General features: G+C 40.6%; 1 protein-coding gene across 2 annotated transcripts in view; it reads left to right on the top strand.

Moving 5' to 3' along the window:
• The first annotated feature begins 10,896 nt into the window (after positions 1-10,896).
• Positions 10,897-25,979, top strand: part of SRC (SRC proto-oncogene, non-receptor tyrosine kinase) — an 82,932-nt gene continuing 67,849 nt past the window's right edge. The window contains exon 1 of one of the 2 annotated variants that reach the window (XM_026697569.2): positions 10,897-11,889. The gene's annotated coding sequence lies outside the window, so the exon portion shown is untranslated. The remainder of the gene's footprint in view (positions 11,890-25,979) is intronic. The other variant, XM_026697568.2, reaches the window with a different exon arrangement.

Genomic DNA, 25,979 nt, shown 5'->3' with positions numbered 1-25,979 from the left:
GACTCACAAGAGAACAACCTACAGGCTACTGTTGACAGAGGGAAAACTATGATTAAATGCCAACCTGCCCGACATTTTTCTATTGTGTCCATTGTGCATTTACCAGAGCAGGTCCAGGCCAAACTAATGAGTCATGACTCATGACTGCTAGAGCCAATGAGAGAACAAACTTCCTTTTCCTCTGAGCCTTCTTTTAGTCACCTTGGCTGTTTCTTGAGTCATAGTTATCCAGGCATGTAGGTACATCTGCTGTTTGATGGTAACCTCTTTGATTCCAGAATTACATTTTTGTACTTCTTAAACCTTTAGGATGTTAAAAAATCAGAGGGGCACATGGCATACTACAGCATACAACAAAATCACCTCTGAATTTGTTCATTGGAAGCACCCTATATTACACTCTGTTGTGGGAAAGCTCTGACTTCTTCCAGAAGAGAACAATATGGTAGCCAAACATGTGATAGCCAAACATCACCAGAGGTCTGGTGGCATCTTTTCTGACTAATAAATTTCATTTAAAAGGCACTCTGTACATTCCTGTAAGCCACAGCTTACTTCATCTGAGACTTCTGATGAACTGCATTTGATGAAGTGAGTTTAGCGCACAAAGGTTTGTTCCTTTTAATAAAATGTGTTAGTCTGAAGAAGCGTTCCCTGAAGAACTGACTTGATGACACATAATCAAAGTTACCCTCACTTGAAGAGCTATTTAGTCTTGTGAAGAAGGGCAAGAAGGGAAAATAAGGCACCTGAATTTGCTCATCAGAAGGTAAAAAAATCATTTGACTAAGTGTTCCTCCCTATCTGTTGCAAGATGTATTTTTCCATATTTAAATTACAGTATTCATTTACAAACATGCACTCATGCATAGAAATGGATATATGCAGATTTTATGCAAAACTGCCTCTTGTCATTTTTGCCTCTTTGTTGATATTATTGTATTGACATGGCATTGGCATGGATTATGAAATAAGTCACTACCACATTCATGTGGCACAAGTAACTATTGTTTCTCTGTCCAACTCTCATACAACACACTCATCAGTAAATCTACTGCATAGATAGAATTTGCACTCCTCACTGGTCTAAATATGGGTGAGTAGCTTTAGGTTCACTACATATATCTTGCAAACGCAACCTCTCCTTCTTTAAAAATGGTTCAGGAGGTCCACCTTATGTAAAATACTTCTGGACGGCTTTTAAATGAAGATGGACTGCTGACAGCACCCACCTTTTACTATAAAGCACATAAGTTGATTATTTACTCCTGAGCTCAGTATTTAGTGATCAGTTTAATAAACACCAAAGAGTTTGGAAGTGCATATGATATGCAGCCCTCCAAAAACTGGTTTTTTCCAGATGTATGGGACTAGTACACTCATCATTCTCAATCAGAATGCCTAACTGACATGGTATTTTACTGGACAGCATATGAACATTAGAAGCCCTGCTTAAACTCTCATATCCTAGAGAGGGCCGTGATGGCAAACCTATGGCACGTGTGCCGGAAGTGGCATGCGGAGCCATTTCTGCCAGCACGCAAGGCATCGCTTGGAAGAGATGCACTGCACATGCGTGCACCTCCCGACAGCCAGCTGATTGTCAGGTATCTGCCATGCATGCACGGGGGCAGTGCACGAGAGACATGCATGCATGCACAGAGGCACGTGGTGCGTGTGGGGGTTGCACCTGTGTTGTATTATGGATGCAGGCCTGCGTACTTTTGGCATGACAACGAAAATGCCCTATGGAGATATAGCTTATGAGCCATGGTGGTGCAGTGGTTAGAGTGCAGTAATGCAGGCCAGGGATGGGATTCAAATTTTTTAACAACCGGTTCTGTGGGCGTAGCTTAGGCGGTGGTGGTCCTGTGACTGGGTGGACATGGCTTGGTGGTCATGTGACTGGCTGGGCGTGGCCAACTCAACATCACTCACATCAAGACACGCATCTCCTTGCCTGGCCTCTCATGACTGTGGGATGCTGCAACAGTGGTAAGTGTGAAAAACGATCATAAGTCACTTTTTTCAGTGCCATTGTAACTTTGAATGGTCATTCCACACAAACGAAGTACCAGGACAGGAGGGGAAAAAACTCCAGAGAAGTTCCAGAGACAGGAAGTCTAGTCTTGCCAAGAATGTAATAAGGGTTAATGGAGAGGCAGTTTCTCTAAGCAACACCAGAATGTTTCCTTCCTGCCTTCCTTATAGGATTAGGGCCAGTAATTGCTGTTTACAAATACTGAGCCAAAGAATGTGTTAAAGAGGTTGGCTTTAATAGTGTCCTCGTTGCAGTCTTTACCATTAGGTCCTTTCAGGGGTGGGATGGACCTTGAGTCTTTTAGTTTGTTGTTTACAAAATTGTAGAAAGCACGGATGGAATTGGTGCGTAGAAGGTTTTCTTCTTATGTAATGTGATAATTGGTGCATTCCGTTTTTATTTGGTGGCATAAATTTTTGTATCAGCTTTTGAAGTTGGCAACGTGACCAGATTTGTTTTTCCACCAAAGTGATTTCTTTTTGGATTGAAGCTTCCTTATTGTTATTGTTTTTTCTGGTTTGAGGAGTTGTTAATGGTACTTACAGTTTGATGACTCTTTTGACTCATCTGGCATTTCATTACTTTTCCATCTTTGGGCAAAAGCTAACCTCGCAGCAGTGGTGACATGGACTATTAAATATATAATATCTTTATTATAGTCTCCCACATTAATTTCCAGTAAGAAAATTTCAGGTCTAAATTCTATTTTAATTTTTGAAAAAATTATTAAACAAAAAAGAAAAAGAAAGACATTTAAAAACAATCCTTCAGTCTTTCTTCACAGGGCTTTGTTCGGTTCCCTGTTATTCACAATGCCCTTCTCTGAAACTATTCTTCAGTGGTCACTCTAACTTTTCTTAAAGAGCGGCGGGCAGAAATAGATACAGTATCTGTCCACAATAGAATAAAGGGATACAATTGCTTCCCTTTGAAAATTATACTTATGCTAACGAAAGGGCACATTTACAATTCATATCAAGTTGAATTCAATGCCTGGTGACTTCATGGACCACAACCAGACAGTTTTCTTGACAGAACAAAACCGTACTGCCATTGCCTTATCCTGGTGTGTGTTTATGACTTCCCAATCTAGCCCACAGCCTTTGAATTCCCTGGTGGTCTACCATCTATGTACTAATTAGGCCTGACCTGCTTAGCTATGCCAAGGAAATCAGCAGAACTTGAAATCGGGGCAAAAGGCAATGATGCTTTATTTTAAATTCCAGAATTGGGAGACATGTAGGCACAGATCCAGGGGTGGGCTGCTGAGGGTTCGCAGGGGTCCAGGAGAACCTCTAGCTAAGATTCTGTGCAGTTCGGAGAAGCCCCAAATCCCACTCCTGGCTGGCCCCTCCCCTCCCAGGAGTCTCCACATGGCCTGTTTTGGATGCCGGTAAGAGCAGAGGCTCGGGGAAGGTGAAAAACGGGCCTCCTGGAAGTTTGGGAAGGCCGGAAATGGGCCTGTTTCTGGCTTCCAGAGAGCCTCCAGAGCCTGGGGAGGCTATTTTTGCCCCCCGCTCCGAGGCTCGAAGAAAGCCTCCAGAGACTGGGGAGGGCAAAACTGCCCCCCCTTGGTGGTGCAGGAAGCCGATTAGGCCATGCCCACCATGGCCACACCCACCCAGCAACCAGGCAGTCAAACCTTTGCTACAATTTTTGAAGCCCACCCCTGGAATAGATCTCTCCCCTTCCCTCTCTCTCTCTCCCCCCTCCCTCCCCATCTCTCTCCTACAAAGCTGATACAAAATGCTACAAAGTTTTGATATAAACTTTTAATACATATTCTTCTGCAATGAACAGGGCAATACAAATGAAATTATAAAAACTATGGTAGGAAGAATATCTTTATGAAATGTAGCAGGGAACCTGGCAAGGAAAATCACAATTTGTGGTCATGTCATGCTTAACAATCACGGGGGGGGGGGGGGGGATGTAAAATTGGGTGTGGTCATGTGATGCCTCATTTAACAACCGCACTACTTACCAACGATTTTTATACTTACAATTGTGGAATATGTACCTGTATTAAAACGATCATTCGCAGAGGGAGATGGGAATGTTAAGGAATATGAAATATAAATAACTAAAAACAAACAGCTATTAAAAATAATGCAAATCTCATAGTGCTTGCTGTAATATAGACTCTTCACAAGTCTTGAGCAGTGTACATTGGAAATTTTTTAAACGAAGTATGTTTGAGGTCAGGTAAGAGTCAATCTCGCTTTAGTGATGGGGGGGAATTCTAGATGAAATCGAATCAAACAAAGCAAGTCTTTTTTTCTGGTCATAGACAGGCATTGGAAAACTCCAGTAATGAAGATTTATAGGAATGACCATGCAGGGAGGCAAATTCAAAGGTAGCAGAATAAGAGGGTAGAAAATAGGGAAGCAGACTCGACTTTTTCTAAAATATTGGCTAGTCACTAATAAAAGAGAAGGAAAGGAGAAAAGGCTTTTCTTCTTAAAGTCAGAGTCACATGAAGTATAACAATACAACAGGAACACCACAGGAATATAAATGTTTCATTAATAGCTTTCAAGCCCAGACAAGTCAGGCAGGTGCTGCCCCTGCTGCAATATGAAAACGACTAAAACGTTTTAACCTGTAATGTCACACTAACCTGTAATGTCACTACAAGACAAAAAAAGCAGCTACAGATGATCCCAACCTCAATGCATATCTATTCCATGTAACCCTTTTCAACTGATCTAGGAAATATTATGATTAGTTCAGTTACTGTGGCTTTTGCAATCCAAACATGGAACTGCAGGTTGAATGGAATGCTATTTTGAAAACAGGGATTAGAAAATGAGAGGTGTTTTTATAGTGCAATTCCAGCTATCACAATCTGCCTGCTTTTTCAATCTTCAAGCAGAGGCCTCCTCCATCAACTCTTACCTATTGGGGGTAAACTCAGGGGTTAAATCCTAGACCTAGACCATCCATCGATAGGCACATGCTCTGCCACTGTGATGCAGCTCTTCCAGCTTTAGGATAGCACTGGAGGACAGGCAGTCTGCTGCAGCAGCCAATGCATAAGGAAGTTACCAAGAGAGTGTCTAGCATGAATAGCTTCAGTGAGTAGCATGCTGGACTCTAATAATGGGAATAAAACTGATTGTTTTCCTATGATTGCTCCTTCCTGATGACTCAGTGACACATCATTGGCTTTTGGCACTGTTAGGAGCAATAAATAAAAGGGGCTAAGTAGTGAAAACAAGGAACCAATGTTTCTTTTTCATTTTTCAGGGGTGGAGTGGAGTGGAGTGGAATAGGGTAGGGTAGAGTAGAGTAAGGGTAGAGTAGAGTAGAGTAGAGTAGAGTAGAATGCCAAGTGTGATTAGACATACCAAAAATTTGTTTCTGGTGCAGAAGGTCTCAGTGTACATGCAAAACAACAGAGCAATTTAAAAAAAAAAATTATTTCCAGTATGTATCTTGCTCTCTGTTTCCTCCAGAAATCCCTCCTAGCATACTGGGATTTGTATTACTGGTCTGATAGAATAACAAATCTATGGATCAAGGATCTAATCAGAGGTTAGTTATCCCAGTTTGTTCTTTTTAATAGACAGGAAGTTAAAAAAGGAAAATATAAGATTGAGGCTAAATTGGGGAGTAGATTATTGCAGAGATTCCCAAAAGATGGATTGGCTCCACTTCTATACACCACCTGCAGCTTCTTAACAACTTCTGATGTTAAGAATAAACCTACAATGTTGAAACAGTCTTGAAGGACAGAATAGCCCTATGATTAAGATGTGTGATAAGTGGCATTTTTAAATTTAGTTTTAAGTGTAGAATGTCACAAATTCATTTTCTGTTCTCTTTTCAAAAAGTTACATGTGAGTAAAAAAAATTGGGAACTAGTAACCAGCTTCAGCTTTATCTCAATCCTACCTATCACAAAGCAATGAGATAAGAAATATGAGGAATCTCTCTTGGGAACTGAATCTCTGATCCAATGCGGCAAGTTGAGAGAATGGCAGAAGGCAAGGAAAATTCTAAACCCAGATTCTACACTCAGACAAGGAAGACTTCTTCTGTTTTTTTGATATGATAGACACCCAAAGCTACCTTTCCTTAATTGGTGTGGGGATTACAGTGTTTCTTTATTCCCTGAAGTGACATCTATGATTACATATAATTTTTTTCTCAGCTGTCATAAATATTGAATTTTGTAGTATACTGTAATTGTTTTCAATTGGTATCTTCCCTTGTCTTTAGAACCAAATTGGGGGTCTGACCATCTAACCTTAATATAGAGACACAAAAGAGCCTTGTTTCAATTTAAAAAACAATTTCCCAATGTGCTGTCCTCTAGATGTCTCCATGTGCTATCACCGCTCTCCAACGTGGCTATGCTGGGATCAGTTTTAGAACCCATTTCATCAGGTCAATGAAGATCATGAAATTGTATCATAATGCTTCAATAAGGCACCACACGCCTCTTGTTGCTGAAATTCATATGGCTGCCCCTTTGGGAATATCTCTTACTGAAGAGTTAACAGCTCACAATAGATACTAGAGAAGCATCTATTGGGAGCAAACAGCACACATACAATCTTATTCTATGTATACTGAGTTCAAAGAGATCTTCTGCTACATAATTATGCATAAGATTCTAGTCTTAACATGAGAAGGAAAGGCATTTTTGTTAAGGCAGTTTTGAGAATCATCAGGCGCTTCAATAAGCTACACAGCATGTCTGTAACATTCTGAATCAGAAACCTGTAAATCTGTAAAACCACTGATAGAGACATATAACACATTTCCAATTATGATAGCTATTTCATACAGCATTTCTGACAATTATAACTGTTTCAGGCACTGGTTTTTAAGCTCTGTCATGTGGATTCGTGTGGTATTTCAGAAGCAAGAGTCAGAAGGTGGAGAGACATATGGGATTCCTGCACTTGTAGCTTAATAAATAATACTAAAACTGTGGGAGGGGAATGGGAGCGGGACATATGCATTTTTATAAAATTTGATACTTGGTTGTTATGATGGCTTCGGCTTTGTTCTGCAATACTCAAAAGCAGTTTAGTATTTATGTTTCAATTCTATTTTAGCATGGAGGTTTAGGGCAACTTATATTTGAGGTCTCAAATAAACCAATACAATAACCCTGTATGGTTTTCACTCATACAGAATGCTTTCCTATTTTTCATACTTTGAGATATCCTTGATGCTCTTTGAGTTTGGTAGTTTTCTTGCAGACATTTCATAACCCAAACTGGATAACACCATCAGTACTAGTAATGTTATCTCATTTGGGTATTGAAATATCTGCAGGAAAACAATCAAGCTCAAAGAGCACCCAGAACCCCTCATTTCAACCCTGAGCTACAAATATTCTCCTTTATTGTTTTTCATTCTTTGCCATTCACAATATTAACCACAATTTGAAATTCCCATTGAAAGAATTGGGATGTCAGAGCCTGGATTAAGACATGCAGCTGCAATTTTGCCCATCCTTTCTCAATAAATTTGATAATACAGTGTATAATATACTGTATATAAGAACATAACAATACCATTTGATCTAACCCTTTGAATATGGAAGCAAATGCTTAGATGGAGCATAAGAGCAGATGTCCCAAAGGTGTTTTTTCAGGAGGCAACTGGACTTTCTTGTTTTTTCTTTTGAAGACATTTTGCTGCTCATCCAAGAAGCTTCTTCGGCTCTGACAAGATGGTGGAGAATGGAAGGATTTACATTCCTTGCAGACAGCTGGTAATTCGCCATCTTTTAGAGGGTCTTTGAAGCACTTGGAGGTTTATCTATGTCCCCAGGGTCACCTGAGTTCCTGTGGTCTGCAATTTTTCTCAGGGAATCCATTCCTATTCCCATACCATTCAAAGGATATTCATCCCAAATTGTATAGCTAAAAGTCTGTAGAGTTGCCTCCTGAAAAAGCACCTTTGGGACAACCATGACCTGGATGACTGAGAATTTCTACAGACATAAGAGCAGATGCTGTTCTAAGAACAGTGAGCCGCACTCTACTAACCTTAGTAGACATGCATAGAAAAACAATGTCTTTTGTTCATCTATGAATAATACTATTTATGTATCCATGAATAACAGAGAATTTCTCATGTTATTGCAGAACTCAGAATTATAGGTTATAATATAGAAATTGTTATTCCTATGTCACAGATGGGAAGCTGTGGTAAGAAAAAAATGAATTGCCTTAAGCTATCTAGCAAGTCTGTTACTCATCCTGTTAATATGCTGTTTGTAATTCAGTCTCTGACTGAACTACCGGCAATATATTAGGTCAGTTCAAAAAAGCTTTCCACTTAACTCAGTTGCATTGGCTGCTAAATACAGTTAAGTTTTTAGAACAGAATTTCATTAAAGTTCTTACAGATGGGGTGTGGAGGTCTTATACTTATTTAATCATAAGGTTGCCAAGGAGTGTGTGGGAAAATCTTTCCCTCTATAATAACCTAGTATTCTGCAGCTTTCCTGGTTTCCCAGGCTTGTTGAAATCCAAAGGGAAGTCAAACCCTTTGAGAGAATTCCCATTGGGGCTACTTAGACTGGGAACTGTAGTCAGGAGCGTTATAGAAAAATATGCATCCCAAAAACATTACCAACAGCTGCAAACTCTGCATCTCCAACCATCAAGCCAGTTTAAAATTTTAATTCAGAGAATTTTTAAATGCACTATCAAACCATTTCCCCCAAAGCAAGAAAATTGAATTTGGGAAAAGGACATTTTCAAACATTGATAGGCAGATCCAGCAAAATGCAAGTATTGTCATCCTTGTTTAGCAACCTCAGATGGGATCAGCAATGCAGTTGTTAAGCAAATCAGTTGCTAAGTGAAACATCATGATGCTATGACCTTACTTCAGGTTTACTTTGCAGAGCAGTAAAAGTCATAAATAGAAGGACGGTCACAAAATTACTTTTTCATTACTATCTAACTTCAAGCAACTGGTAAATGAGACAGCCATTAAATGAGTAGTATAGGTACTGGGGCATAACTTTTGTTTTAAATTGAGGCTTAATTCCTCTTGAAGTTTTCTTGGAAATATTTTATGCAAATTCTCTTGCAAAGCCCGGGACTAAACAGGAGACTTTCTACATGTAAAGCAAATGTTTTATTGCTCCTCCTATGCCATTTAACCTGGTAAGAAGAATCTGAAAGTGCCTGAATTACAGGTAAAGGGTAGTTTCTTTACTTTTTCAGTAATTGCTCCCTCAACAATTCTTTTTAAAAGCTCAGGAGCAGAAGATTTAGTAACCTTGGAACAAATCAGCCAGCCGAAGTTGTAGTTTATTGACGAATTATAATTAGATCTGTTGTCTTCAAGAGGCTGCTGAACCACACTCCCAGAGGTCCCAATCAACAGAGTTAGTGGTTGAGGAATTCTGGGAATCGTCATTCATCATCTGGGCAGACTGAGGTTCCCATCCCTAGAAGGTTATATGTAATTGTATGGGATGCAAGGCATCTCTGCACACAGCTCTGGACGATCTATTGCCATCATCTCTTTCGGATTCAGCTCTGGTGCATCCAGAAAGTACATAAGGTGATTTCTCACTAGGAATACTGCGTGTCTATGGGGCTTCTGACAGGCAATTTCCCTAATGATGACACACTTACTTGTCTGTTTCATTCTCAGCCTCTCCCATCTTTCCATAGCAGTTCAGTCACGGTGTTTTGCAGATCTGTAAACGCAGTTAAGATGAACTATCCTCTGTGGTTTTGTATCTGCTGTTCTGCCCTTAGGGGGAGGCAGGGATCACCAGTAACATGGACAGAGACAGGACTAACAATGTGGGGAGTGATTGAATAGTGTTATGCTTTCCTATTGCTCATCTGGAGGAGCAATGAAGATGTTATCAACACCACAATAATACCATGATCCACACAAAACGTTCCATCACCATAAGATAGGTATTTCCAATCTGCTATGGAAGTTGTGGGTACGTCAGCCTTATAAGGTAGACCAGACTAAAAACCAGACACAGTGCATACCTAAAGTTATTTTTATTAGAAAGAGTTACCGTAACTGAATGTTGCAAGCCTGGATGTGCTTCCCTTCCCCCTTTTTATATCTTCATTAGAATTAAGAGAGCATTGGGGCTGACTTTCCCATAAACCACTTTCCCAGCCTGGGCTCAATTTTCCTTTATCTGATTGTTGCCTTGGTAGCAGATCTTCCCTCCATCCTTCAGGGCCATCCTTCTTGACCCACTCCAGGAAGTGAGACAAGAAGGTCAGAGCATCAAAGAGCTGCCCATATTTACCTGGAGCGTAAATGCAAACAGACCCTCCCATCAGACAGATCCGACTTGGAAGTCAAGCCCAGAGGGGCTGTGAAATGGCCCAACTTCCTGGAGGAGTGACCCTGAGGACAAATAAACCTCCAAGTGCTTCAATGATCCTCTAAAAAAAAAGACTGCAAAAGTCTGCAAGGAATGTAAATCCGTCCATTCTCCACTATCCTCTCAGAACTGAGGAAGCTTCTTGGATGAGAAGCGAAACGTCTTCAACAGAAGAAACAAACAAGAAAGTCCAGTTGCCTCCTGAAAAAGCACCTTTGGGACTTCCTGGCTGACTTAGCCTGGAGAGCGGAGGGTCTTTAGGATTCCAAGAAGGCCGCCCGCCAGCCTCAAGGGGGAATGGGGGTCACCCAAGTGCAACATCCAGGCGCGTCCCCGACCGCATCTTCAAAGGCGGCTTCCAAGCCAGCTTCCTTCGCCCTTTCCGGCAGCCGCCGGCCCACAGACACAACCACCCCACGCCTGTATTTGCGGACGTCTGTGCTTGGGTCACAGCTACGTCATACATTCACTCCAACTCAACTCTCCCAGCCACCTCCAGCCGGAGGTGGAGAGGAGGAGGCGAAGGATAACGGAGGAGGGAGGGAGAGGTTTCTCTCCCGAGCCCCCCCCCCCGCCCCTTTTCTTAAAAGCTGCTTCCGGTTCTGCTGCTGCCATCTTCTCTCTCTCTCTCTCCCTCTTTTGAAGGCGGGAGGGAGGCTTTTGAGGACTTACAAATGAAATAAAGGCGGGCAGCCGAGGGAGGCGGGGGCAAGGAAGAGGAGGGGAACGGGAGAAGCCCGCGGTGACGCGCCAGCGCTGGGTGCCGCGGGGCCGGCCGTCAGGAGGAAGCGCTCGGGCTTTCGTTCGGGAGCGCCGGATCCTTCTTACGTCGGAGAGGCGCTGGAAGGACTTGCGGGGCGCGAATCAAACTCAAAAGGGGACGGCGTCTGGGCCGCGGGCGGGCGGGCGTGGACCTCGCGGGCTGAGCTCACTTCTCGCAACCCGTCCAAGTTCCAATCCGTCTGGTTGTCAAGCCAGCCGCCCGCCCGTTTCTGGGCTGTGAGTCGGGAAGAGGTCGGGGCAGCGGCGGCGTTCAAAAGACATCTCCAACCCGCCCCCGGTGTCCTCGCCGGCAACGTTGTTTTCTGGAGGCGTTTCCCTCGCTTTTCTTCCTTCCCGGGCTCGCTCCGCACAAAGCCAGCGCTTGGGTTCCGCTCTCCCGGCTGCCCCCGCCCTACCGCCTCCCCTCCTCTCCTCCCCTGCCTGCCTTCCCTTCTTTTTTTGGCTTCTTTTCGCGCGATGGGCCAGAGAAGCTCCCGGAACGACCCGCGGGCCGTCGCCTAGAACTCCGGCCGCCTTGCCTCTCCTGCCGGCGACTGCGCCTTTCCTGCCTCAGCCGAGTCTCCCCCCAATTCATTCTTCTCCGTGGCCGAACCGGACTCGGCAGGAAGAAAGGAGAGGGACACAGAGAGAGAGAGAGAGGCGAAAGGCGGGGAGGGAGAAGCCGCCCTCCAGCTGAGCTCTTGTGTTCCTGCTTCCAGGAGCCTGGAAGAAGAAGGGAAGGTAAGCGACAGCCGGGGAATGGGGAGGACACACGCCGTTTTATCCGGAGGGAGAGAGCGGGGCCGCCGCCTTTCGCTCGGTTGCGGAACGCGCTCGGACGAAACCGGGCTGCGGCTGACTGAGCGATCTTGGTTAATAGCCTGTTCGGAGAGAAAAGGGACGAGCGAAAGGAAAGAAGATCGGAGGCGAAACTCGAAGCGCCAAGCGGGTGTGTGTGTGGTGTGTGGTGTGTGGTGTGTGGTGCTCCTTGGGTGACTGTCCTCCTGTGTTGAAACGCCTCGTTTCTTTTACGGTAAGCGAGCGAATCTCTCTCACCGCGGGGGGGGGGCAATCGACCGCTGAAACCTCAAAGGGCTTTTTGAAAAGGAGGCCGGGGGAGGGAAGGGGAAAACTAGCGTTTTAACCCGTTTGGACTGTTGTTGTCGTTGTTGCTCAGCGCCGGGCTTTTGTCTGGAGGGGTTCCGTCTGAAAGAATGTCGCAGCCATCCGAGAGAATTGCCGGCGGCCGCTCGATCTCAAGTCGGCGGTGACTTCGATTCCGGTCCACTTTCTTTTGTTACGATTCCGGTGTGGAGCGCGGTCCCGCGATAGATCAGGTTCGCTTGGGTCAAGGAGCGATTTGGTCTTACGGAAGGGAGAAAGAAAGAGGGGTGCGGGGGGAGTTGGTAGCGGCGTCTGAAATAGGAAACGACCATCAAATTCGTCTTGTTCGGGTTTTTTGTTTGGTTTGTTTTTGAAAAGACTTTTCCCGGGGGACTTCGGATGAAAACATTCGTTTTCGCAGGGGCTTTGGAGAAGGGGAGCCGTCTTGCTCTCTCTATGTTTATGCAGTCCTAGGATCACCTGGGAGCACGGCTTTCTCCTCCACCCCCACCCCTTCTCCCCCGACTTCCTTGTCTCTTAACCTGGTCACGCCTTAAACCGGTAGGTAAGATTAAAATCTGGTGGGAAAGGAGGGAAGATTGCTTTTAATGCAGCCGTGAACTGGACGAGCGCAGCTTTTGAACTTCTGCTGCTTTGTGTCTGAAGCACGCCGGGGTCTCGTTAATTCCGGGCGACGCCGAGACGGTTTCTTGAGCCACGCAGGTTGGGCAATGGAGCCTTGGTCCAAGACTTGGGGAGGGTGGGGGGGCAGAGGAGGACGAGCGGAGTGTGCATAGAAATGGCAAGAATGGAAGGTGGGAGCTCTGTCGTTTCTTTGGCAGCTTCGAGAGAGGAGAGAGAAGCTGGCAGGTCCGGCTTTGCTGGGAAGAGTGCCGACGTTGGATCCCTCTGAATCGTCTCTTGTCAGAGCTTGAGATCTGATTTTCCTGGAGCTTTCTTTGAGGCTTTCATATTGGCTCCTCTTCTCCCTCCCATAACCCCCCCGGTTTGGTAGACAAACCTTCAAAGCTTCCTGCTCTAAAGTGTGGCTTTGCTTCTCTTTATTAAGGATATGGAGGAGGTTGCCTGTAAATCCTTAACCATACAGAGATGAAACAATACATGAAGTGTTAATACCACTTTATAATGCCTTGGTAAGGCCACACTTGGAATAATAGTGCATCCAGTTTTAGTCGACACAATGTAAAAAAAAAAAAAAGATGTTGAGTCTCTAGAAAGAGTGTAGATAAGAGCCACAAAGATGATTAGGGGACTGGAGGCTAAAACATATAAAGAACGGTTGCTGGAATTGGGTATGTCTAGTCTAATGAAAAGGAGGACTAGGGGTGATATGATAGCAGTGTTCCAATATCTCAGGGGCTACCACAAAGAAGAGGCAGTCAAGCTATTCTCCAAAGCACCTGAGGGCAGGACAAGAAGCAATGGGTGGAAACCAATCAAGGAGAGAAGAAACCTAGAACTAACAAAAAATTTCCTAACAGTTAAAACAATTAATCAGTGGAACAATTTGCCCCCAGAAGTTGTAAATGCTCCAACATTGAAAGTTTTTAAGAAGAGATTGGATAACCATTTGTCTGAAATGGTATAGGATTTCCCTGGCTAAGCAGGGGGGTTGGACTAGAAGACCTCCAAGGTCCCTTCCAACTCTGCTATTCTATTCTAACGCGCACCACTTGGGGTGTGGCGGTCTTTGCACTACTTGGCTGTTGTAAATACGACTGACATAATATATATATACTTATTTATAAGATTTTTTAATCTTGCATTTAATACTTTTATAATACAGAGTACTGAATGTATCTAACACTCCTTCCTCCTCCTATTTTCTCAAATCTTTGCATTGTATTGGATAATCTAAAAAGTAGATTAGTTAAAAATACATGTTTGCTTAGATGAGCGGCTGGTTACTCTTTTTTCTCAAGTTCACTTTTACTGCCTTCAAGAAAAGTTACCTGAGAGAGTTAGGAACACCCTAGGATGACATGATAAGTGAGGTGCTCACTTATTGGAGGGAGAACTGTCAAAAAGTTAAAAAGAGGCATACAGTAGAAGCCCTCCATTCATGGAAGCTTGGATCTAAACAACTATTTTCTGTAATAGAGGCTTCCTTGTATGCTTACATGTACATGTTTAGATGCCAAAAGAAGGCACCTTTTGATGCGTCTTTGGTCTGGTCAAGCTGTGGCTTAGAAAATAATTCTTATAAAACTGGAGAATTCTGTTTAGATATATGACATGTATCTATGTAAATTTGTGTAGGTGCCTTGGAGTCAGTATTGACTCCTGGTGATCATCTGGACTAGTCCCTGAAGTTTTCTTGGCAAGATTTCAGAAGTGGTTTGCCACTGCCTTCTTTCCAGGGCTGAGAGAAAGTGACTGGCTTAAATCTCCAATTGTCTTCATACCTAAAGCCGTTCTAGGTGGTTACTCCACAATGGGCTTAGCATCCTCTTGTCTTATATAACAGCCTCCTATCACTAGCCATTGTTTAACTGCTGGAGTTTATGAAAATTATTGTCCATGGGATCTAGAAAGCGCCAAATTTGATATTGCATAGTAAATTGCACAAGCACATTGGCTGAAGTTGGGCATTGGCCTGTCTTGAACTTATGGGTCTTCTATTTCTGATACAAAATCAGCTGTCCCATCCTACATTTAAAAAATGATAATGAAGATGGTCTGAGTTCACATACTATAAATGTCATGTGTTTGATAAAGAGCGGCACATGTTGGAAAGAGGAAGTTAACCAAAGCTCTAGTATTTTAACTACTGACTTTTAATTTAATCTGTGAACTTGGATTTGCTTTTATAAAACCACTTAGAATAAGACCATTGTAAAAACCCTGATCTGTAAACTAGACAGGGAATAGAAAAAATATCCCCAAAGTATGCAGAGGCGAACCATTTTCATATTATTGCTAATAAAATTAATTGGCAATTGCCATGAAAACACCAGATCAAGGTTTTTACATAAGAGGGACCATCAGACTGATGAAGTGTCATAAATCTCTGTAAAGAATATTAGCGATATTGAAATAAAAGGCTGTTTGAAATAAAAGTTTGTTTCAGTAGGCTGACCCAATTGTGCCATCAGCTAATAGAGTCTGATTCACACATATATTCTACTGTCTGATCAGAGCATTGCTTAGCTGCCTATTTCTCCTAATCATTAAGTCAACTGGTTTATTGTGAGATATTATATTTGAGGTGTTTCTAGAACCAACCTAGCTCCAGACAATAGGACAATCCAGTAATAGGACTTGAAATTCTGCACTTGAATAGAGTGATATGATGCTAGCTAAGAAAATTCCTCATTTACATGTCACCTCCTCCAAGTTAGAGGAGTTCACTGAGAGTACATAGCACTCTGGAATTGACACTGGATATTTATTAGTTGAAATCATTACATCATGAACATTGTTGGCCACCTTTGTATAAATAATTGTATAAACCTCTTTGAAATGTAGCCACCCAGAGTCATTATTTGAGATGTGCAGTATGTACATTGAATGGATGAATGAAATAATAGCTTGATTGTCATTACGTTATTTTTAGGTAGGTAGGTAGGTAGGTAGGTAGATAGATTAGATAGATAGATAGATAGATAGATAGATAGATAGATAGATAGATGATAGATAGATAGATGAAGTATTCCCTTTAGAAATAATTCTATGCTATTCCTAGCTAGCTCTGGTTTTCCAAGATTCTTGAGAAAAACAAGGGATTGAGAATAATTCATGATTGTTCTAGCTATATTGTAGCTAGTTGCAAAGTTACCAAACAGCTGAAGTTTTTTTCTTGGCTTTAAATCAAGAGTGAAGAAAAGTTTGTCTTGTTCATAATTGTATATTCAGCTATATGTCTAAGTTAGAAATACAGATCCAAAATTCTCTATTCACTATAGTCCCAAAGGTGTTTTTTCAAAAGGAAACTGGACTTTGTTTTGCTTGAAGATGTTTCACTTCTCATCCAAGAAGGTTCTTCAGAACTAAAGCTTCTTGGATGAGAAGCAAAATGTCCTCAAGCATAACATAGTCCAGTTACCCTTTAAAAAAGCACATTTGAGACCACCATGACCTGGATGACTGAGAATCTCAACAGAAATTTATTCACAATAGTAATAGTTAAAAATAGAGTGTTGCTAATATTTGCTTTGGAGCATCAAGATTGATTTTAAGCATTGAGTTTAATTGGATGCCTCAATTTAGATACATATGAAGAAATGCCTTTCTCTAAAACAAATTGATTTGTTTGTCTATTTGATTTGAACATTTGAATTGAATTCCTGAACCAGCCTTAGGGTTTCTTCCCCAAAAGTCCATAGTTAATATGTCAATTCTCAGACATCCGGGTAGCATAGTCATGGCAACTGGATTTCTTTTCTTCTTGGTTCAAAATATTTTGCTGCTTATCTAAGTAGCTTCTTCAATATAAGCATTTTAATTGTTGTTTATCCACCTATATTCCATTATTATATTTGATTCATTTGTATTATCACCTTTTAAAGTATAAATAACAATAAAATGGAAATATATTAAAATATGTCAATGAGAAATTTGCAGGCACATCGAGTGAAATAATAGGTTTTTCCTGCTGGTTTTTTTTTTTGTTTGTTGTTCCAGCAGTTGTAATAAGGAATTACCCTCAATTATTCATTATTTGTCATTCAGCCAGTGGTATCTTGAGGTTCCCATATTAAGATATGGGGAGGAGAGAAGATCACTAATTGTTATAGCTTCAAGGATTGGTAGGGTTCTAAAAAGAGACAAAACTATTACCAAATCAACAAGGCAACTGTTAATTTTCCAGATACTTTCTTGGAGCAGTCCATGGAAGAGCTCGCTTTCATCTCCGGGGGAGAGACTAGAGTTGCATCCGTATAAAAGTTTATCTAAATCAATTTTCACAAATCCTTGCCATTTTCTAGATATGGTAACTCCCAGAAATTCCAACCAGCATTCCTTTAAACCAGATTAGCAGGGAATTCTAGGGCAGGGGTCTTGCCATATCTAAAAAATGCCAGATTAGAAAAGTTTGATTTAGAACAGATTCCAAACTGCCTGGAGTTATTTGTTTTTCATTGTCCTCTGTTTCAAATGCTTTTGAAGAAATTTAAGCATCATCTTCAGAGAACAGGCCCTAAATTATTGATCTGATTAAGCCATAGCATTATCTGGGCTCTTTCTGTATAATTTAAAGATCTATCTGTCTAGTAAGGGAAAGTAACGGAAGATGAATGTTTACAATATGATTTATCTGCTGTAAAATGATTAGCTTTTCCTGCTTTTAATACTTCAATGATAAGTACACTGACTATTGTTTGGAATTCTTTCTGTATTTGCCTAACTTGACAAGTGGGGAAAAAAACAGTTTGATCAGTAGAGGTACCAAAAAAAGGTTACAACTTTTGGTCTAGAATTCCAGACATTTATTGTTCTTTACATTTCTCATATGAATGCTCTTTGAAAACACTACAGTGATACAGTGTGCTGCAAACTATTTGCTTTTGGTGCCATTGTTGAAAAGCAAATGCTGCATTATTCTGACTCAGAAACAACTGAAAAACAGATGACCACTGGAAAGTCCATTCTGATTTTTCACAGATGAATTCTGGAATTTCCCTCATCAAGAGACAGTTTTAAATGGTCTAGAAGTGTTCATTTACAATAATCAATTATATGCTTTAATTGTGGCTGTTCACCTGTATGTATCATTCAGCTCTGGGTGGAGTTCATCCATGAATCCATAATCTTGTGGATAAAGAGGAAAAGATGCAGAGAAAGATGCAAACATTTACTGTATCTGAATTAGAAACATTGGAAGTTTGCATTAACTTGTTTTAAGTATAGCTGCAGTACAGAGGCTGTTTTTACACAGCATATTTAGTAGAGTTAAAGGCCTATTAATTATTATTATTCTCCAAGAATGGACATGATCAAACAGAAGGGGAAAAAAAGTGACATTCACATAATATAGTAAATTGGGTTAGTCTTTAGCTTGCTTAGGTTTTTCTGAAAATTTGGCTCCTCTTCTTTGTTCAGGATATAATGTATTGTGCAAATACAAATAATGGGTTAATTAGTTTAACCTGTTGTGTAGATACAGCTAAAATGCTGCTCCAGTCTTAACTTTGGATTAAGTAATTTAAGATTTTATATCTGGCTTGTCTACGTGCAAGTTTGTCCAGAAATATTTCCACCAGTCCAGTTTAGCTTTCCTTGACTTGACACCCCTGAATATGCATATTGGTTATGCTTGCTGGTGGATTATGGAAATTATATCCAATAGATTTGGAGGGTTGCCCAGTTCAGAAATGTTGATCTGGTTTATCTGTAATCTAGTTTATCTATATAATATAGTATATCCACAGTCTTTGCAGTATTGCCCCAATTCTTGAATTGATTAATTACAATCCAGAAATATGGTTGATCGAGAAGAATAATGTAATAGTGGTAATTCCAAACTGAACTTCTAATTACAGGTAGTCCTCAGCTTACAATAGTTCATTTAGTGACCATTCAAAGTTACAGTGGTGCTGAAGAAAAAGGACTTATGGCCATTTTTCAGACTTACAACATTGCAGCATCCCTGTAGTCACGTGATCAAAATTCAGATGTTTGGCAACTGGTTCCTATTTATGACCATTGCTGTGTCTCGTGATCCCTTTTGGAGACCTCCTGACAAGCACAGTCAATGGGGAAACCAGTTTCATGTAACAACCGTGTTACTAAGTTAACAGCTACAGTGTGGTGCACTTAACAATTGTGTCAAGAAAAGTCGTAAAACAGGGCAAAACTCACTGAACAAATTTTTCACTTAACAACATAAATTGTGGTCATAAGTCGAGGACTATCTTTAATTTCTGCTCTTTGAAAGAATTTTTACCTTCTTCTCTAGCTTGATGATAGAATACATACGACTGAGTCAACATACAAGTTGTTTTGCATTGCTCTTGCAGAAGTCTGATAATATTTAACCAAAAGATGATTTGCTGACCAGTTCTTTTGCTTTTCATGCATTCTTTTTTATTCTGACTTTACCTTGTTATTTGAGATACCTCAGCCAGAAGAGCTTTCTGAGGCATGTGACATGACATGGAATCATGTTCTCTATTAGCTTCTATGATGGTTCCTGGGCTTCCACATTAGCAGAAATATCATTGTTGAAACTCTTGCTGTGTCGTTTCCGTTCACTTCATTGAAGCTTCCTACTTCATAAACTTCAGTTTAGCCAATAACCAATAAGTTTTTCTTCTGCTCTAATTAATGACCACAAAACTATAAGAAGTACCTTTTTTTAACCATGTATTTGTATATGGGATGGGGATGGTGGAGAGTAGTTCTCGAATTAAGCTGCCTGAATTTCAGTGGAGTTTCTTTTTATATATATATATATGCTTAACTTCTGCCTCAGCCTCTCTTTTAAAACTGTTCCTATTAATGGCTGCAATGTTTTTACCGGCATCACTTGAGGAAACTTGAAAAGCTATCTAAAGATCTATTGCTTCCTCTGCACTCTCCATTGCAGCTCAGTTTTCAAGTTTGTGCCTTATCTCAGAATTAATTCCCGGTAGAGATTACGTCCGCAATTCAGTTCTTCCGGACTTCTTTTACAAAGTGTGGCAAAAATGCTTTCTTCATGCTCCCTCCTTGAGCTGGTGTTAAAAACTACTCAAGAATGCTCTTCAAACCAAGTCAGTGTGTGTGTAATGTAATGTGTGTGTGTGTGTGTGTGTGTGTGTGTGTTTATGTGTATCTGTATTCACTTTGCTAGAATGAAACAGTAGTAAACATTCCCATTTTCTGGGAATGGACCACAATTCTGCGGAAGGAGTTAGAAAATTGCCTGGACTCTCATTCTAACAAAAAAACATCCTTCTCGACGATAATGTAATTTTTTTCTAAACAGAAAGTTTTGGCTTTGAAGGCATCCAAGCATGCAACTCTGGACTTACTGATGAAGGAGCAGTACAGAATATTCCCTAGGCTAAAGTCATCTTTATTAGCAATAGTAGACTTATATACCGCTTCACAGGGCCTTACAGCCCTCTCTAAGCGGTTTACAGAGTCAGCATATTGCCCCCAGGGGTGGGCTTCAAAAATTTTAGCAATAGGTTCTCTGCCCAGTTTCTGGGTGGGCGTGGCATGGTGGATGTGGCCTACTTGGCCTCCTGCACCATGGTGGGGGGCGCATGTTTGCCTTCGCTGAGTTCCAGAGGCTTTCCTTGAGCCTCCAGTAGGGCAAAAATGGCCTCCCTGGGCTCTGGAAGCTCTCTGGAAGCAGGAAACAGGCCCGCTTCTGGTCTTCCTGAACTTCCAGGAGGCCTGTTTTTTGCCCTTCTTGAGCCTCCGCATACACCCTGCACTTACCTGCATCAAAAATGGACCGTGTGGGGACTTTTGGGAGGCGTGGGTGGGGCCAGCCAGGAGTGGGATTTGGGGGTTCTCTGAACTGTTCAGAATCTTAGCTAGAGCATCTCCCGAACCCCTGCGAACCCCCAGCAGCCCACCTCTGATTGCCTTCAACAAACTAGGTCCTTGTTTTACCTCAAAAGAGTGGAAGCCTGAGTTAATCTTAAGCAACTCCTGGAGTAAGGAGTGAATTAGCCTGCAATGCTGTATTCAACACTGCGTTACCACAGGTCTATTAGATACAAAATGTCATAAAAACTGAAACCTTTATGGCTTTTTGATATTTTTGATGGCCCCAGTTTGATGGTGTTGCCCATCCTGTGCCACGAAGTTCTCAGTTGCCAAGAATGCAGTATTATGGCCCAAGTAAAGCTTTGCCTGTGTATATAACGAATCTGGTGATATATTGTAGATAGAGTATAAGCTAATAAGAGAGGTTTCTTTCTATGGTGGTTGTTTTCAAAACAATGTTGCTTGTTATTTATACATCTTAGAGGAGTTGTTATTGGCTAGTAATTCTGCTGTTTTTATTCAGTCAATTAGATTTCTCCCATCACCAGAAGTTGCGGCATCTGAAATTTACTCAAAAATAGTTAGGCCTTACAGAAATGTTAACTATTTATTTGTTTCTCACAATGTGGGCATCTTTTAAGATTTGCAGAATCTAAAGCAGTATTTTTCAAACTTTAAGACGTAGTGACCTTTAAGACATACGGACTTCAACTCTCAGCCAGGCTTTTTTCATAGTATTCTGGATTGCTTTTAAAAAGAAAGCTGGAGAACAGGGAATACAGAGGAATAAGTAAGGCCATGTCCTACTTCCTGGAGATCTGTTTTCAGTTCTCTAAAATGTGCACTGATTGCATAGCAGATTACTGTAGAACAGTGGTAGTCAACCTGGTCCCTACCGCCCACTAGTGGGTGTTCCAGCTTTCATGGTGGGCAGTAGGGGTTTTTCCCCCTACTTTATAAATCACCATTACTGTGGAACTGGTGGGCGGTTAGAAACAGAGATACAAAAGTGGGCGGTAGGTATAAAAAGGTTGACTACCCCTGCTGTAGAACTTCAGTGGTCACATGCTGATAGGTGGCCAAGTTTGCTGTGTTTCTAAGGTTGCTGTGTTTCCAAATTTGCTTGAATTGTAGGGAGGAGGAAGTAGCATGGAGGTGGACATGGGAGGGAATATCTGCTATTTTCAGTGTACTACTGTTGCTGAGTAGTGAAGGAGTAACTGGTAAATCAGTGATCACTGATTTACCAAACAGTTAAGAAACTGAACTATGAATCATAAATCCTGAGTCCAAATGTTGCTTCTGCATTGAATGTAGCTCATCTTGGATAATCCTTTCTTGCACAGAGCCTGGCCTGAAGGCGTCTTTTATTAATGACCCTTAGTCTACCATTTTAAATAACTATGCAGACATGATTCCTTTTTACCACTCCAGGTGTATTCATTTGAAGGATTGTCTATGATCTTCCATCCCACAACCATGTTTTCTGGAGCTGATTAAAGGTCTCCTCTCTAGATTTATTGTGATGGCAAAATTATCTGTTAGTATTCAGTTCCTTATTTGCAGGACAATTCAAAAGAGGGACCGGTCAATTAACTGAATAAAACACTGCCTTGAAATCATATATGTGAAACAATCTGAATGTGTTCAAAGTACTCTTTAAATTGAAATGAATATTTACTGGTTTAGAAGCTACTTGAGAAGGGCTCAGAACATTCCTAGTAGAAAAACAAAACATTAAAAAAAAAGATTGTTTGCATTTTGAGTCTGTAGACCACCTGGTCAGGGTGATAGAACAAAGTTTTGTTCTGATAGAGAAGGTTTTGTTTTGCTGAAACTGATTTAGATTTTTCAGCTTGCTTGGATTATTTTGTCTGGATGCTGGTTTATGGTTTTTAGACTTAGTTATTTCCATACACTTCACATATGCACTGTGTAAGAGATCTTTTTGGCTTTCAATTTCATGTTTTTCACATTCTGCTCCACATTTGACCTGCTGAAACTAATCTTCTATGACCTTGCTGCTCTAGTAATAACTTTAGTGTTCTGCATGATACTTTGAAGAAGGAAAACTTGGATATTCCTATTTATTTTGTTCTTGTTATTGCTTTAACAATAACATCACTTGAGACTTTCAAGAGAAGATTGGACTGCCATTTGTCAGAAATGGTATAGGGTCTCCTGCTTGAGTGGGGGATTGGACTAGATGACCTATAAGGTCCCTTCCAACTCTGTTAATCTAATCTAACCTCTGCTAATTATTGGAAATGAAACAGTTGTGCCTTCCATAAATATATAGTGTTGACTTATCTAATTCATTGCATTTCCTTGTAATAGTGGTATTATTCAAGATATTTGTACATAGAAGTATTTGGCATGCAGCTACCACATATCCTAAAACTAAAAAATGTCAGGGATTGAATTGGGATTTTTACATCCAAACAGGCAAGGTTTAGTTCTTGGTTTTTTTGGATATTTCATAATGGCATTTCGTTATTACCTGAATTTGACATCGTCTTAAATGGGAATTCATTCAGAAACCAGAAACCATTCAGAACAGGTTTAATATCCATGCAACCACATATCTCCATATCAACAAGTTTGAAATACCAAATAATGGAAAAGACTTCAGGTACATGAAGTGTTATATATATATTACCCCTTCATCATGTGTTTTCAAGGCTAAATATACTAAGATTATTCAGTCTTCATAGAAGTTAATTTCAGGTCCTCGGATCATTGTCATTACATTTTTCTAACCCTTTCCCCAATTTCTCAATAATCTGCTTAAAATAAGGCTCAGAACTGACTCTAACCGTAACTCATCAAGAGGAACAATTACTTTTCATGATCTGGAGATTATACTTCAGTAGAGGCAGCATAAGACTGGGAAAATTTGGCAGCCACATCCCACTTCTGCTTACATTCAGTTTTCAGTTAACTGCTCTACCAAGATCCTTTTCACCCGTATTACTTTCAGGCAAACTTTTTCTATCCTATATTTGCACATTCAATTTTTGTTTCCTAACTGATAACCTTTGTATTATATGTTTCTGCTGAATTTCATTCTGTTATTTGCATCCCATTTCTCTAATCTTTCACAACCACTGTGAAAGTTCTGACTGCCTTCAAAGGTGTGTGTTCTGCTTTTTCATTGTTATTTGGAAACATGTGGGCTATCTTCACTAAAACAACTGGTAGACTGCTTCTTTTCCTTTATTTTTTTTTGTCTGTCCATTTGTAAAGGGGAATTTCTTAACATCCTTTCCCAACCTCAGCTCATTCTGGACTTTTCCTTTTCTGACACCAGATTCACAGTTCTGTACTACTGTTGTGCTCTTCCTTTGTGAACTGGTCTTTTTTAAATTTTCTTCTTTGAGTGCTTTTTGTTTTGGTTGTTTTCTAAGCTTTTTGTGTAGCCACATTGTTTTCTTCTGATGTCCTCGTTTTTCCTATTATAACTGCTTTCAATTTTTCCTTTATCCCATCCTTTCATTCTTTTTCCCTTTAACTTCTTCATCTTCTATAATCCCTTTGTATTTATTGAAATCTGGATTTTAAGCACAGGATACACCAAATCAAACATATTTATCTTCTCCCACGTCCCCGGTGAAGGAGAGATAGATAGATAGATAGATAGATAGATAGATAGATAGATAGATAGATAGATAGATAGATAGATAGATAGATAGATAGATAGATAGATAGATAGATAGATAGATATGGCAATGCAAGGAGTTTAGAGGAAATTTGGAGTAATTTCCATGGAGTCCCAAAATGTGAAGAACTGAAAAAGCTTCTTGGATGAAAAGCAAAACATTTCAAAGAACAAACTAAGAAAGCCTAGTTGCCTTTTGAAAAAGCATCTTTGGGACAGCCAAGACCTGGATGATTGAGAATCTCCATACACATTTCCATGGATTTCCACAGATTAAGAAGCCCCATTATGCTTAGTGAAGTTTGTTGGCTGAGCCACCTTTTACCCTAGCAAGAGCATAAGAGGCTATAGAAAGCTCTCCAGACGCCTCACTTGACTCTGGAGTTCACCAAATGACTAACCTTGCATAGTATATTAGACTAAAGTGGAGATAGTAAGAAATGCTAATTTTTCTTATTGTTATTCCTTAATGTAGTTAATACAATAAAAAATAGGGTATGTGTATTCCTTAGATTGATAGTATTTACCAAATCTACTCAGCAAATCAATGAGGTGAAAGTTTAATGGTAATTTGAGTTATTATGCCATAATTTGCACAACCACCAGGACCCCCATATATGTCATGGACATAAATCAAATATGTAAAAATAAATAGTTGCCGCATGCTTCCCTGGTACATATCTTACTTATGATGTCATTTGGAGAACAGCCCTGAAGGGCTTTCTTGCTACACCCACACATGTATATCCCAAATCCCAAAAGAGGCACTAGGACTTGTGACTTTCCCTCTTCAGCCCAAATTAATTGCTTAAATTGCATGCTTCTCTGCCTTTTCCTGCCAAGAATCTTGTAATCCCTCTATCACTCACCGCAAACACACATACTACTCTTGTGTGTGCACGCTCACATAATTGTCAAGAGCTACGCTGAAGGGATGCTCTTTTCTTCCTGTTATTTCCTACACTGAGCAGGGAGGGTAAAAAGAAGAAAAAAAACGATGTCAAGGAATTTTGGAATGGAAGTGCTTCATTATGTTAGCAGTTAGCAGCACATCACATTCGCTCTAAATCCCAGAGCTGCCTTATGGTCAACTCCTGAGAGAAGAACAAAAACAAGAGATTCAAGGGAAGGGATATTAATTAACTTTCTTTCTTTTTCTTTCTTTCTCTTTTCTAGAATATGTGTTGCATACAATTGTATTTTAGCATATTTTGTTTAATACATGCAAGATTATTTTATGTTGGTTTATCAAGAGATTGTTTTGTTGTTCAATTTAGCCCAGTCCACCCCACATCTTCAGGTTTTGTGAGGCTCCATAGGAATATGGAAATAAATAAATAAGAATTGTTCTCCAGCTCTATGATTTCAAGATAATCTGAGATAGATGATACCATTATTTTAATAAAAAGCTAAAACACTGTGAATTATGTGCTCTCCAATGTTTATTATGGCTGATCTATAATCCTGATTGTTTGATACTATTGATTTAACATAGCTGTATCTTTTTCGTTATCCAAGAATTCAGAATCTTGTGTTTTTATTACTCTCCCACTAGAAACATTGCTACTTTCAGAACAGCCCACGCAGAAATTATCTGCTATGAGACCCAACCTGGACTGAAAAA

Source organism: Pseudonaja textilis, chromosome 3 (genome assembly GCF_049901715.1).
Source record: "Pseudonaja textilis isolate UNSWEBS1 chromosome 3, rPseTex1.2, whole genome shotgun sequence".
NCBI classification, from domain to species: Eukaryota; Metazoa; Chordata; class Lepidosauria; order Squamata; family Elapidae; genus Pseudonaja; species Pseudonaja textilis.
This window is presented reverse-complemented; position numbering and strand designations above follow the sequence as displayed.